The sequence below is a fragment of the Myxocyprinus asiaticus genome, chromosome 13 (genome assembly GCF_019703515.2).
Source record: "Myxocyprinus asiaticus isolate MX2 ecotype Aquarium Trade chromosome 13, UBuf_Myxa_2, whole genome shotgun sequence".
Classification (NCBI taxonomy): domain Eukaryota; kingdom Metazoa; phylum Chordata; class Actinopteri; order Cypriniformes; family Catostomidae; genus Myxocyprinus; species Myxocyprinus asiaticus.
The window spans coordinates 47698346-47713120 of record NC_059356.1 but is presented as its reverse complement, the minus strand read 5'-3'; the positions used below and the strand labels follow the sequence as shown (position 1 = coordinate 47713120).

At 39.2% G+C, this 14775-nt stretch overlaps 1 protein-coding gene across 5 annotated transcripts in view; it reads left to right on the top strand.

Moving 5' to 3' along the window:
* The window catches only part of LOC127449876 (RNA binding protein fox-1 homolog 3-like), a 181569-nt gene that overhangs the window by 116921 nt on the left and 49873 nt on the right, over positions 1-14775 (top strand). The gene's annotated exons all lie outside the window — the stretch shown is intronic.

Genomic DNA, 14775 nt, shown 5'->3' with positions numbered 1-14775 from the left:
ATGACATTCAGACATTTTGTTACTTAAGTGTTCAAATACTTTTTCAGGGCTACTTTGTTTTTTATTTTTTTGTGGATCATGCAGATCATCTGGCCAGATTTTCTCAAGCTTTAAGGAGTTATCTCAACTTTATCAGAGATAATTACTCCTAATAACCATCCCAATTAACAAGATGATGAACATGCATCATTAATGCTCATATCCTCTCTCTCTCTGCCTTTCTCTATCTATCTCTCTCTCTCTCTCTCTTGCTCTAGGGCAGGAGAACTCCAGTGTTAGCTGGAACTCTGCAAAAAGTGAGAGAATTAGATGACAGAACAATGTTAAAATGATCCCTCTGTTCTGAATGAAAAAAAAAAGTTTTCTCTGTGTGTGCTTTATTGGCATGATACGCATTTGTATCGCCACAGCATTTGCAACAGAGCAGTGTACAATAAAATTAAGTATAATAAGTAATATTGAAGTTGCTGAGTGTAATCCAAACAGAACTGTAAAAATAAAGATGGCTTCAAGAGAGGTTTTCAAAAGGCTTCCCCTCCTCGACATGTCCTAACAACCCTCTCTTTGTCTTAATTGAATTTGCTGAAATATTACATATTTGTTTTCAGGCTGCCAAGTCAGAGTACATAATTAATTCTCGTTGGCAGTTTTCTAAGTGTTTGTTTTATTGATGCACTCAGAAGATCGCCTAGGAAAGAGTTTAAAATCCAGTGGAGAGATTAGTTGGTTTATTAGTGCTGTGAGTGTTTGTGTGCTGTCTTATGGTTTCACTATGGTCCTGTGAGAGCTTACAGGCAGGTTTGTTGTGTGTCATAACAGTTTAAAATGATCTTCTGTCTTTTTGCGTTATTAAAACACTTTGGGTTTGGTCTCGGAGGAAAGACAGGCCATGGATTCGTCCTACACACGATTACAACAGTGCTGCTTGGTCCCAAAACACACACACACCAAGACTTGCTCTTTGTGTGAAAATATATTACTTTATCGTTTTTGTTTGTGCTTTAACACAGTTTGTCACTCCAGCGTTTTTGATCACCAGTATAGGTTGCTGCTGTGCTTCTTAAATACTTCCCTTTATTTTCGCAGTATGTAGTGAATTTGATGAAGAACTTACTTCTCACCAGTTAATGAAGTGTCTTTTTTAGTTGGTGGCATGTGCGTGTTCCTTCAACGTGATTCGTGTCATTAGGAAAGCACTGTTTCACAATGAATAGGATATTGTAACGTAGCTTAATCTAGGTCAATGAACATGGACTGTTATTACAGTATTAATGCATATCGATTATTGCAGGAAATTATAAACCAAGAAAAACGCCTGAAACATGGACTATTATTAAAACAATACATTGAAATATAGCTATTATGCTGATATTAATCAGTGTTGACATAAGGATGATTTTGCTCTTGTTGACACTGAGTGACTCTGATGTTCCTAGAAAAGCAAAAATGTATGTTTTAATGTAATATCATATTAACGCATTTTCGGATTTAACGAATGATCGCCAGCCTAGTTTAAACTTTAATAAACTAGATTTAATGCAAAAAAGCATTTAACAACAGGGGCCTGTGTAGCTCAGTGGTAAAGACGTTGGCTACCACCCCTGGAGTTCGCTAGTTCGAATCCCAGGGCTTGCTGAGTAACTCCAGCCAGGTCTCCTAAGCAGCCAAATTGGCCCGGTTGCTAGGGAAGGTAGAGTCACATGTGGTAACCTCCTCATGGTCACTATAATGTGGTTCCTTCTCAGTGGGGCGTGTGGTGAGTTGAGCGCGGATGCCGCGGTGGATGGTGTGAAGCCTCCACACATGCTATGTCTCCGTGGCAACACGCTCAACAAGCCACGTGATAAGATGTGTGGTTTGATGGTCTCATAAATCTGCTATTTATTTTGTATCGTTCAAAGATTCTGTGGAAATTCTGAAGGCTACTGAAATCAGTAAATGTTGATATCAGGTTGAATTTGCTGTTGTTGACTCTGAGTGACTGATAGTTTTAATATAACATCAGATTAATGCATTTTCTGATTTGATCAGCGATCACAAGCCTAGTTTAAACTTCAATAAACAATTGAAAGCAATCGACAAATTAAAACCGTGAGTGTGTCACGGTCCTGTCACTCTGTCAATCTGGATTTTTGTGTGACAGGACCGTGACATCATCGTCCCATGTCTGTCATGTGTTTCGTTGTCTGTCTTTGTGTGAGCGCACAGTTTCGGTTGATTTCCCTGCCGTGCGCTCTTTGGTCGGTCTCGTGTCTCATGTCCGGAGCATGGTGTCTGGATCCTGACTTTCCCTATCTGGTTCGGTGTTGGGATCCGGACACTCATGCTCCACGTTCTGTCTGTCATTGTGTGAGCACACGGCTTTGGGTTTGATTTCCCTGCCGTGCACTCTTCGGTTGGTCTCGTGTCTCATGTCCGGAGCATGAGGATCCTATGTTCCCCAGATTTATATGGCATCTGTATGGGTCCATGTTGAACATTCGGCGGTGAGTTGGGGTTACCGCTAGGGTACCACCAGAACTACCATCGACCCTAGATTGAGGTCGATCCGACTTTGCTTGGCCGAGTTATGCATCTATATGTGTCCGTGTTGGATGTTCGGCCACGGAGGGCCACGTCTGCGGCTGCCCAGCCGAATGTACCACCATCATTCGCTTAGGGACCACCAGGACTACCATCAACCCGATTTTGGGGCCAATCCAACCTCGTTCGGCCAAGTTATGCATCAATACGGGTCTGTGTTGGACCCTTTTTCATTTGTTCAGTATGTACCATATAAATCTGGGGGACATAGGACCCTGGGAACATAGATACGCTCACGTCTGGATCCTGACCTTTCTGTCTGGTTTGGTTTCGGTTTTGGTGTCAGGATCCGGACACTCATGTTCCATGTTTTGTCTGTCTTTGTGTGAGTGCATGGCTTCGGGTTTGATTTACCTGCCGTGCGCTCTTCGGTCAGTCTCATGTCCGGAGCATGGTGTCTGGATCCTGGTTTCAGTTTTGGTGTCGGTATCCGGACACTCATGTTCCACGTCTTGTCTTGTACTGGCACGAGTGCACTGCGCTTATGTCACCTTGGCGGGATGCATTCGCGTCAATAATCTGTGTCTGTCTCTCGCGACCGCGGACATGCGTTGCGCTCCCTTTGCGCTGTGCGCCCAAGTCGCGAGCTGTCTTCGCGTTGTGCTGAGGTTTGGTTAATTTTGGTCTGAGCTGTCGGGTTTGTGTGTGGCAGAACTCTCGCACAGGTGTCCGGTCTCGTTTTGTCGCCTGTTGCATGCATCACGTGGCATTTGCTCAGGCTTTGTTTAGTGTGGGAATGCGTGGCATTGCTTTGTTTGGTGTTGCTACGCATTCTCTTGTCTGTCGGTTAATGAGCGTATATTGCCTTATTGTCTTGGCGATGTGCGATCATGCTATTCGGGTGTTTTGTTGTCTTGTGAGAGCACGTGGCTTCGTTTTGTTTCTGTATCGCCACGTGTCTCTCTGTCTTGTGTCATACCCCGCCTCCTTGTGTGCCCATTATTAGTTAACCTTTATCACCTGCCCTGCATTAACCTGTTTGATTTCCTTGCCTATTTTAGTCTCCTCATGTGTGCTGTCTAGTGCTAGTTTTTATGTCTTGTCCCATGTCGGTCCTGTTTCTTCCCTGCTCTGTCTGGTCAGTCCTGCATACAGTCTGTCTGCCCCAGTCCCTCTTCAGTTAGCTCTGTCCTGGACTTAGTGCTTTTTCCCCTATGGGGTAGTTTGAGTTTTTTCCTTTGTTTTTTGCATTTGGGTCCTGAGCCTCTCTGTTATCTCTGACAGAGAGAGAGAGAGAGAGAGAGAGAGAGAAAGAGAAAGAGAGAGCAACTTAAAGTAGATCAAAGGCCTTGTGTGGGTTTGTTTACATTTGAATTTTTGAAGGTTGGAGTTTGAATTAACGAGCATTCTAAATCTATGGGATTTTTTAGATTTTTGATAATCTGCTATGTGAAAACCTTACGTCCGATTAGTTTGAAAAGACATAGCACATTATTTCAGAACAGCCTGAAGGTCTGTGCCAAGTTTGGTGGATGTAGCTTGAAAAAAAGAAAGAAAAAATCTCTCGTGCTATTCACTTTCAAATTACGTATGTACTGTACATCACTCAGTGCATGATTGTGTAAGTCTGCGTATAATCGGACGTTAAAGGTGCACTCAGTAATATATTTCCTCATTTAAAAAGATTTAATTTTAAAGAAATGAATTGTAATTTTGAAATATATGTATAAAATCATGACCACTCATGTGAGAAAAAGAGTTCAGTCATATCAGTAATCTTATTAAAGCTCTTTTATTCTACATGGGGCAGGGGTGCCTCATAGGGGCTCCCATGTTAGCATCACATGACCAGATGAATACTACACGCTTAATCTCAGTAACTGTACTTTTATTGCCACTTTCATGCATGGATTAAATGAATCCTGGCTTCATGTGCATAGTGAATTTCTACAAAGGCATTGTTTTTAACTGAAAACTACTGTGTTTGAATGATGCAGTATCCAGGCCACTAGGTGTCAGTGACTTGACTCGCATTTCTCCACCATAATAATTTGCGTTCTGAATCTGACGTCTCCTATTAGTGAAGTGTCCACTGGTTGCACACTTCAGAATCCCGGCGGATACAGCTCTCTGGGTATTTTTCGACTAGAGTTTCCAGACATCCAACTAACTCATTTAACATTCTCCATAAACGTTTGCATTCTGTGCAGCAGGGATTTTTTTATATTCGAACATGGAGAAGTACTCAGATAGAGGGAAATCCGAACCACTGGGACTGAGGACAGACTCGCTATTTGTTTTGGCAAATTTATTCTGCCACAAATGAGGTGTTAAAACAACACAGCGGAGCTTTTAACTGCGCACAATGAAGACTAATAACTGCTGCTCGACCGAAACAGAGAGAGACTCTGGCTGCCCAAATCTGTCATAAATTGGACTGCCGCCTCATGTCTCTCTCTCTCTCTCTCTCTCTCTCTCTCTCTCTCTCTCTCTCTCTCTCTCTCGCAGCTGTAATTGGTCAGAATGACGGGAAATCTCCTCATCAGGACAAACGGATCACTCTGTTTATGTTGGCGCCATGCGGTTGTTGTAGTTGGTTTATGTTAGTGGACTCTCGGGTGGTATTGAGTACACAGACCGGTAAACATCCATGACTCTGTGGAATAGTGCTGACTGCCACCCGCTCTGGTTTACAAGTCTAGCAAGTGTGTGTGTTTATATTAAAGCATTTTCCCCCTGAAGTTTGAATAGATGAAGTTACTGTTTACTAACAAATACTCAGTGGTGGCACTTCTGGGTTTTTTTGGCACCCTGAAAATGCCCCAAAAGCGCTGTTTGTGGAGTTGAAACACCCCATTTCAAATAGATTATTGGAGATTTGTGCTTCTTTAAATTTCCATCAGGATCGGTCAGTCAGGAGAAACACAGGATTTGACATGATTGGTTATATTTCACATATCACCGTCACTGTAATCGCTATATTAAGACCCATTTGCCCCGCAGCTTCAACTTTTCAAGAAGGAATCGCACAAACTCTGATTCTAAACCATTGAAATGTCTAAAGTGACAGATATAAGGCCAGATATGATCTAACAATGATCTCACATATTGCATGTCTGAAGGTAGTTTTGATTTTTATATGCCATTTTGGTAACACTTTATTTTGATGGTCCCAAGTAGATATTTAACTGACTATAAGTGACTTATCAACTGGCTGGCTATAGCTAGTAAACAGTGTTTCAACAAACATTCAGTAGACTATCAATAGCCTGTATAACAGCAACAAAATAACAGCTTATCGCCTGCCAAAAATGGTGGTAACACTTTATTTTGATGGTCCAAGTAGATATTTAACTGACTATAAGTGCCTTATCGACTGACTTGCTATAGGTAGTAAACAGTGTTTCAACAAACATTCATTAGACTTTCAGTAGCCTGTATATAGATCTTTATTAATGACCTTTTAATGAAATGATGTTCTCAACAATAATGTAAGTAGAGATCTACATACAGGCTACTGAAAGTCTACTGAATGTTTGTTGAAACACTGTTTACTAGCTATAGCAAGCCAGTTGATAAGTCACTTATAGTCAGTTAAATATCTACTTGGGACCATCAAAATAAAGTGTTACCACTGGTATTTTTGTCAAGCTTTAGAAGTGTGTTAAGCATTTTCATCAACCTGTTGCATTTACGACTAAACCATACAGGTTTATTAATTCAAGTTAAAACTGGTTTTATCGATAGTTTGGAAAGAAGCTACATAAGCATGTATATCTTTTCCATATGCCATAGATGTCCATTTATAATAACTATTATTAACATTTACTAACATTATAATGTTGGCTTTTAGCTGTTAAGCTGTAAATCCCTAAACCAAGACCAAAATCTCCAATTGTAACTCCTCCTACAGCTTTCAAGCTACATCCAGCAAATTTGGCACAGACCTTCAGACTGTTCTGAATCAGATTGCTTTGACTTTTCTAATTGATTTGACATATGATTTTCCTGTAACGGATTAACAAAAATCCAAAAAAATCCCATAGACTTACTTGGATGGAATGTTCAAACAGGCCAAAATAAAATGTGTGATTTCAAACTCCAGCTGTCAAACCATTTAAATTTAAACACAATATATATTTAAGCTTCTACACTAAAAAAAAAAAAAACGGGAAAATGCAGCTTGTTCGATTCACTAAATCATATTATTTGTGATGTGCACAACACAATTGTGTTTTCTTTGCTTTCATATTAATGTATTCTCTAAAATGTGCACTCTACTAGATTGCATTATGTTGGATGAACCAATCAAATATGTTCAACAACATGGCCAAGGAGATTTGGACAGGAAATTTGTAGTTCCCAGCATGCTTTCAATGGGACTTGATGCAGATAGTAGAAATTTATTTTATGCATTTTGAGCAAGATGAGAAAAGGGGAAGACATAATAGTGCTTAATGTTGTTATTTTGGGATTTAGAACCAATTCTGTTACGCTGGGTTACCATTGTGGTGAAAAGCGGAGCTTTTGCTTAGTTTCAGGATGGGTACTCAAAGAACATGCTATATTTTGCTTTACTCGATGAGCAGCTTCTACTTGCTAATGTATGCTTGTGATGGCAGAAATGAAGCTTTCCGAAACTTTGAATCAATTGAACAAATTGCTTTGGAAAATGGTCCACTGTTTCGGAGCACTCGAACATTTGACTGCTGGTAATAGGCATGTAAATGCAATGAGAAGACTCAAGGCAAAAGCAGCTACAATGACACAATGCATTGGAAATTATTTACTGCCTTGTATTTGTCATTTATATTTCATGGTACTCCACAATATCCAGGAATTAACAGATCTGAATTTTTGGAGAATATGTAGACCTTCTTATATAAGTTGGTCTTTTTATGATTACTGTTTTGAATTATTTTAAATGCCAATGTATATTCTTTTATTCTAAAACAACACTTATATTTCTTTTTTTTATTTCTGCTTTGACAGATGCAATTGACATTAAAACGAAACGTTATGGTGATAAGATTGAATCAGTGTGGGACTCAAACTTATACATCAAGTGCTTGAAAGTGTTTGACGAGTGAGTGAACCACTACAATATACAGCATTACTAGCATTTGGAAATTAGGTGTACTAAATAAAAAGGCGCGTGCTCAGTTACAGCCTACATTTAACACTGATTCACGGTTTCACTGTGGGATCAACACCTCCTAGCCTAACCGCAAAACATTTTGAAAACGTTTCGAAACTGTTTCGAAACAGTATGACGTAACGAAGCCTCGTTTGCTGAAATCACATGACTTCTGACATTGCGCCAGTTTGATACGCAATCCGAATCTTTGGTTCCAGACAAATTATTTGGACAGGTATGAAGCAGTGTTTTGAAAAAGCCCATCACTAATGTTTGCTATTGTTAGCTTACTATCTATCTGTCTGTCTGTCTGTCTATATGTCTGTCTGTCTGTGTGACGTTCTTTTTGTCTGTCTGTCTGCAGATCTATCTATCTGTCTGTCTGTCTGTCTGTCTGTCTGTGTGATGTTCTTTTTGTCTTTCTGTCTGTCTGTTCTATCTATCTATCTATCTATCTGTCTGTCTGTCTGTCTGTTTGTCTGTCTATCTGTCTGTCTGTCTGTCTGTCTGTCTATCTATCTATCTATATGTCTGTCTGTCTGTCTGTTTATCTATCTATCTATCTGTCTGTCTGTCTGTCTGTGTGATGTTCTTTTTGTCTTTCTGTCTGTCTGTTCTATCTATCTATCTGTCTGTCTGTCTGTCTTTCTGTCTGTCTGTTTGTCTGTCTATCTATCTGTCTGTCTGTCTGTCTATCTATCTATGTCTGTCTGTCTGTCTGTTTATCTATCTATCTATCTATCTATCTATCTATCTATCTATCTATCTATCTGTCTGTCTGTCTGTCTGTCTGTCTGTCTGTCTGTGTGATGTTCTTTTTGTCTTTCTGTCTGTCTGTTCTATCTGTCTGTCTGTCTGTCTGTCTGTTTGTCTGTCTATCTATCTGTCTGTCTGTCTGTCTATCTATCTATCTATATGTCTGTCTGTCTGTCTGTTTATCTATATATCTATCTGTCTGTCTGTGTGATGTTCTTTTTGTCTTTCTGTCTGTCTGTTCTATCTATCTGTCTGTCTGTCTGTCTGTTTGTCTGTCTATCTATCTATCTATATGTCTGTCTGTCTGTTTATCTATATATCTGTCTGTCTGTCTGTCTGTCTGTCTTTCTGTCTGTTTATCTATCTGTGTCTGTCTGTCTGTCTATCTATATATCTATCTGTCTGTCTGTCTGTCTGTCTTTCTGTCTGTTTATCTATCTATATGTCTGTCTGTCTGTTTATCTATATATCTATCTGTCTGTCTGTCTTTCTGTCTGTTTATCTGTCTGTCTGTCTATCTATCTATATGTCTGTCTGTCTATCTATCTATCTATCTGTCTGTCTGTCTGTTTATCTATCTATGTGTCTGTCTGTCTGTCTGTCTGTCTATCTATATGTCTGTCTGTCTGTGTGATGTTCTTTTTGTCTTTCTGTCTGTCTCTTCTATCTATCTGTCTGTCTGTCTGTTTGTCTGTCTATCTATCTGTCTGTCTTTCTGTCTATCTATCTATCTATATGTCTGTCTGTCTGTCTGTTTATCTATATATCTGTCTGTCTGTCTGTCTTTCTGTCTGTCTGTTTATCTATCTATATGTCTGTCTGTCTGTGTGATGTTCTTTTTGTCTTTCTGTCTGTCTGTTCTATCTATCTGTCTGTCTGTCTGTTTGTCTGTCTATCTATCTGTCTGTCTGTCTATCTATCTATCTATCTATCTATCTATCTATCTATCTATCTATCTATCTATCTATCTATCTATCTATCTATGTCTGTCTGTCTGTCTGTTTATCTATATATCTGTCTGTCTGTCTTTCTGTCTGTTTATCTATCTGTGTCTGTCTGTCTGTCTGTCTGTTTATCTATCTATATGTCTGTCTGTCTGTCTGTCTGTCTGTTTATCTATATATCTATCTGTCTATCTGTCTGTCTTTCTGTCTGTTTATCTGTCTGTCTGTCTGTCTGTCTGTCTATCTATATGTCTGTCTGTCTATCTATCTATCTATCTGTCTGTCTGTCTGTCTGTCTGTTTATCTATCTATGTGTCTGTCTGTCTGTCTATCTATATGTCTGTCTGTCTGTGTGATGTTCTTTTTGTCTGTCTGTCTGTCTGTCTGTCTGTTCTATCTGTCTGTCTGTCTGTCTGTCTGTCTGTCTGTCTGTCTATCTATCAATCTATATGTCTGTCTGTCTGTCTGTTCTATCTATCTGTCTGTCTATCTATCTATCTGTCAATATGTCTGTCTGTCTGTGTGACATTCTTTTTGTCTGTCTGTTCTATCTATCTGTCTGTCTGTCTTTCTGTCTATCTATCTATCTATCTATCTATATGTCTGTCTGTGTGATGTTCTTTTTCTGTCTGTCTGTCTGTTTTATCTATCTATCTATCTATCTATCTATCTATCTATCTATATGTCTGTCTGTCTGTGTGATGTTTTTTTAGTCTGTCTGTCTGTCTGTCTGTCTGTCTGTCTATCTGTCTGTCTGTCTGTCTGTCTGTCTATCTATCGTCTGTCTGTATATCTGTCTGTTTATCTATCTATCTATCTGTCTATCTATCTGTCTGTCTGTCTGTCTGTCTGTCTGTCTATCTATCTGTCTATCTATCTATCTATCTATCTTAACATACTTGTTAAAACCGCAGTGCTGCTCGTATCAATCATTAAACATCGCTGCTCTTAAGAACGTGCAAACATGTTAAGATTTCTTGCAACAAAAAAGTTTTTCGTAATTTAGTTTTTGTGACCATTTCCCACCGTCTCTCGGACATTTACAAATAAAAGACATTTTGTTTCTTCTGTGGAACAGGAAAAGATCCATTTTGCTGAACATCCTTGACTCTTTTTCATAAAATGAAAGACTAACTAAACATCTAAACAGCTCATTTTGTGTTCCGCAGAAAGAAAGTCAGACGACATGAGGGCCAGTAAATGATGACAGTATTTTCATTGTAATAAGGAATATAACTCCCTGATTCATAAAGCGCTCTCATATTTGCGTGTGCTTTCTTTCAGGTCATGAATGAATAAAAATACACAATCAATTACAAGAATATGCAGAAGTTTGTCTCCTCTGAGATCTAGACGAGACCTCGAGTCACCTTGAATGCTCTCTACTGTCTTTTGGTTTCTCGTTTTGTCGCTCTAAAGTTGTCTGTACTTTCACACCAGTAATTGATATGTGTGTGTGTGATTGTGTGGGTTGAGCGGGCATTGATGCTGGACTCTGAGGGTGATGTCGAGGGTCTCCCCAGGACTGCTGCTGCGTCTCCTCTGATTTACTGCCGTCTTTTTTTCTTGTCTGGTTCGTCTCCCCTTTAGAAAGTGTGTTTGTCACACACTTCAGAGCAGCAGCAAAGATCACACGGAGGCGAGCATGGCTTTGTGTTTCGTTAATAAGCTCCTTCTTCTGACTCAGAACGCTGCCCTTTTAAAGTGTGTGTTTGTGTGTGTGTTCGTGTGAAACTCAGCTGTGCTTTGTGCTGTGTTCTGCATTGCGTCATTAAAGTGTGTTTACAGAGGTGTAGGCCACACTGTATTGTGTTGTTGTTGTTGTTGTTGGGTAGGTAAGTTTTGCATGTTTGATTGTTGTCTGGCTATGTTCAAGATGAAATACTAGCGTACTGATTTCTGCACACTACATAGGGTAAATGGAGGAAAAATGGACCACTTTATTACACTACTGCGATCTGATTTAATTAAAGGGGGGCTTTAGCCCCATTGTACCCTACTTTCAATGGTGAGCTAGTAAGAAAACACACTTTTTAATGTCAATAATTGTGTGTGGAGCTCAGCTGTCATCTCAGATGTAAATACAGTTAATGTGTTCATGCCGTACGGCTTCTCTGTTATGGGTTTGGTCTGAAACGAACCGGGATCACACACAAACACAAAACTAAAGCAAAGACAGTTCAAGGGATTTTATGAAGTTTCCTCAGGAATAATTAATCTGAGAAGCAAATTGGGTAACGGGGACAGCCGAGGAGAGAGAGAGAGAGAGAGAGAGAGACTGAGAGAGTATATCTTACTTTGTTTTTATTCTGTAATGCAATCCAGTTTATCTGTCTTTCTCAAGTACTTTCTCTAATTTAAATATTTAGTTTTGTGCTATTGCCATTATACACAGCTGTGCTGTAAATACTTTGGCAATGCAAATCCACAAATATTTGTCATGCCAGTAAAGCACATTAAAACTGAAAATACGGAGAAAGAGATGGAGAGAATAAAAGAGAATCCATAAACACTAAAATTGCTTACTAACCTTATGTGTGTAAAGCTATATCCAATATTATAACTTCGTTGGCATTATGCTGGTGTGTAAAAATCACACTTAAATCATGTTAACATGTATAATATTTACATCTTGTGGCTAAAGAGTGTGAATTATAATGTTTATGGACTGGCCCCATTCACTTCCATTGTAAGTGCCTTACTGTAATCACGATTTTTGCTTCGATACGAGGGACGCTTGTGGTAAACAGCATGATTCGGAACATTCCTTTAAGATGTATTATACATTTTTCTTCTGGAGTTGATATTCAGTGCCATTTTTTACCCTTTATTAGGCGTAAATTTGTTGTCTGACTATATAAACACGTAGCGTGGTGTCAGTTACTTGAGTCGAATCAATTAAATGAAACACATTTTGTGAAAAAGTGGCTGTTACAACATTAATTCCAAAAGGAGCTGTAAATATAAACAAGATATTGTAACATATTGTTACACGTCTGTCTGTCTGGAATACTTAACCATGATTTGTCAGTGGCGGTATTCTGCGGTTAAGTATTGGTATATAATAAATGCTAAAATGCAACCGATTTCACGTCTCCCGTATCACTTCAGCCGCTCTCTTCTCACATCACAACATAATCGGGGTATGTTGTTTTTAAATACACTAAACCCATAACTGCATAGGCTTAGAATAGAGTCATTTGAAAGCAAATGTTAGATATCAGCACAAAAATGAACATTTGAAAAATCTGGGGCAGTTTTGTTAGTTGTGTTGCCATTTTTGCCCTGAGCTCAGGTTCATTTCTTGTTATGGTACTACAGAACAAACGCCGCTTTAAATGGGACCTGCGGTTTGTATAAAAACACGTGTAGCTTTCATTCCGGTCCATTTGCAGCAGCTGTCGACTCTCTGCTCATTAAGACCTGGGAAAAATCTCAGAGACCGTCACAAAATAAGCGTGACCAAAGGAGGAAACGGAAAAAAATCGAGTGCAATTATCTTGCTCCAGTGTGTGGAGAGTTTCCACCCGCTTTAACTGTTAAATACAGATACTTAGATTAGAAATATATATATTGTGTGTGTGAACGGAGGCATGAAACAAAAGCTGTGTTGAGGAGTAACTTGTGGCAGTCTGACTTTTGACTATCGTCATAAAGTCTGGTCCACATTGCAGCTAATCCTAGCAAAGAACCGTCCACTTTGACAGGAAAGGATCGTCTGACTGACATATAAAACAACCACAGACTTTATTTTCTTTTTACAAAAGGTTTACATGCCGTTTAGTCGATAAGTAGTGTAACGCATTACATTTTAAACACTGGTTAATCAAGGCAATGCATGGCAAGTTTATTTACACAATGGCAATTCAAAGTGCAAAGTGAAAAAATACAAGATAATTACTTTTAAGTACAGTGCTTGGGTTACATATGTCTAAAATAATCGTATTTATTTAGAACAAATTTAAAACGTGAACTATGTTAATACATCTGTAAGCGATGTAAATAGTCATTTGTAGTGGGTTACTTTTTTTTTAGCAAGTTACCCAACACTGAGTGTCAGGTGATGACTGTACAGCAAACGGCAATAAATTGGCAGAAAATGTGTAATTAGACTTTGTATTTAGATTTGCAATTAGATGTGCACCCATTTTATTGGCGGTTAGATTGGTATGTTTCCTGAAAGTCAGATTGGAGATTGTTGTCACGTTTGTATCATATGTGTTTTAAATGTCTACACAATTACAATACAAGTTTTGATATTTTTGTGTTACCTTCTCCATTTGTGTTGTTTCATGAAATGTTTTGTGCTTCATCATGTTTATTTTTAAATTCAGCTAAAAAGCATTTAATATGCTGTCTATGCAGGCATAGATTTACAAAGAGAGACATAAATTTTGTTTTTGTAGTTATGACGGGGGGTCACGTCCCGTCCCCCCACACACACACACACACTCATCATGTGACAACATGCCCTGTTTTTGAGGCAATTATTTAGGTACCAGTTTAAAGTATATTAGGTGTCTTTAACTACTATGTACTAACATTAAATTACATGCAATACAATGTATTTATTGTGTAACTACATGTTGTTCTGCAAAATTCTCATAAGATTCACATTTGCTGCTACTGAGGTTGAGGTAAAGGTAGGTTTAGGAATAGGGGTTAGGGTTAGGGGTTATCGGTTGGGTTAGGTTTAGGGGTTGGGATAGGGTTAGGGGTTTGCAGTTGCGATAGGGTTTGGGTTTAGCGGTTGGGACAAGGCTAGGTTTAGGGGTTAGTGGTTGGGATAAGGTTAGGTTAGGGGTTAACGGTTGGGATAGGGCTAGGTTTCACTTTAGTGGTTGGGATAGGGTTAGGGGTTTGTGGTTGGGATAGGGTTAGGGTTTAGTGGTTGGGATAGGGTTAGGTTTAGGGGTTAGTGGTTGGATAGGTTAAGGGGTTAGCAGTTGGGATAGGGTTAGGGGTTTGTAGTTGGGATAGGGTTAGGGTTTAGCGGTTGGGATAGGGTTAGGTTTAGGGGTTAGTGGTTGGATAGGTTAAGGGGTTAGCAGTTGGGATAGGCTTAGGGTTTTGTGGTTGGGATAGGGTTAGGGTTTAGCGGTTGGGATAGGGTTAGGGTTAGGGGTTTGTAGTTGGGATAGGGTTAGGGTTTAGCGGTTGGGATAGGGTTAGGTTTAGGGGTTAGTTGTTGGATTGGTTTAGGGCTTAGCAGTTGGGTTTGAGGTTAAGGTTAGGGTTATGTTTTGGGGTAAGGTTAACAGTGTAACTACAGATGTAATGAAATGCAGTAACTTTAAATGTACATAGTGCAGTGCAATAACACATATGTACATAATAAATACATTGTATCAAATGCTTAAGTACTTAGTAGCTGAAAACACCTAATATAAAATGGGTCTTTTCACAAAATGTCAG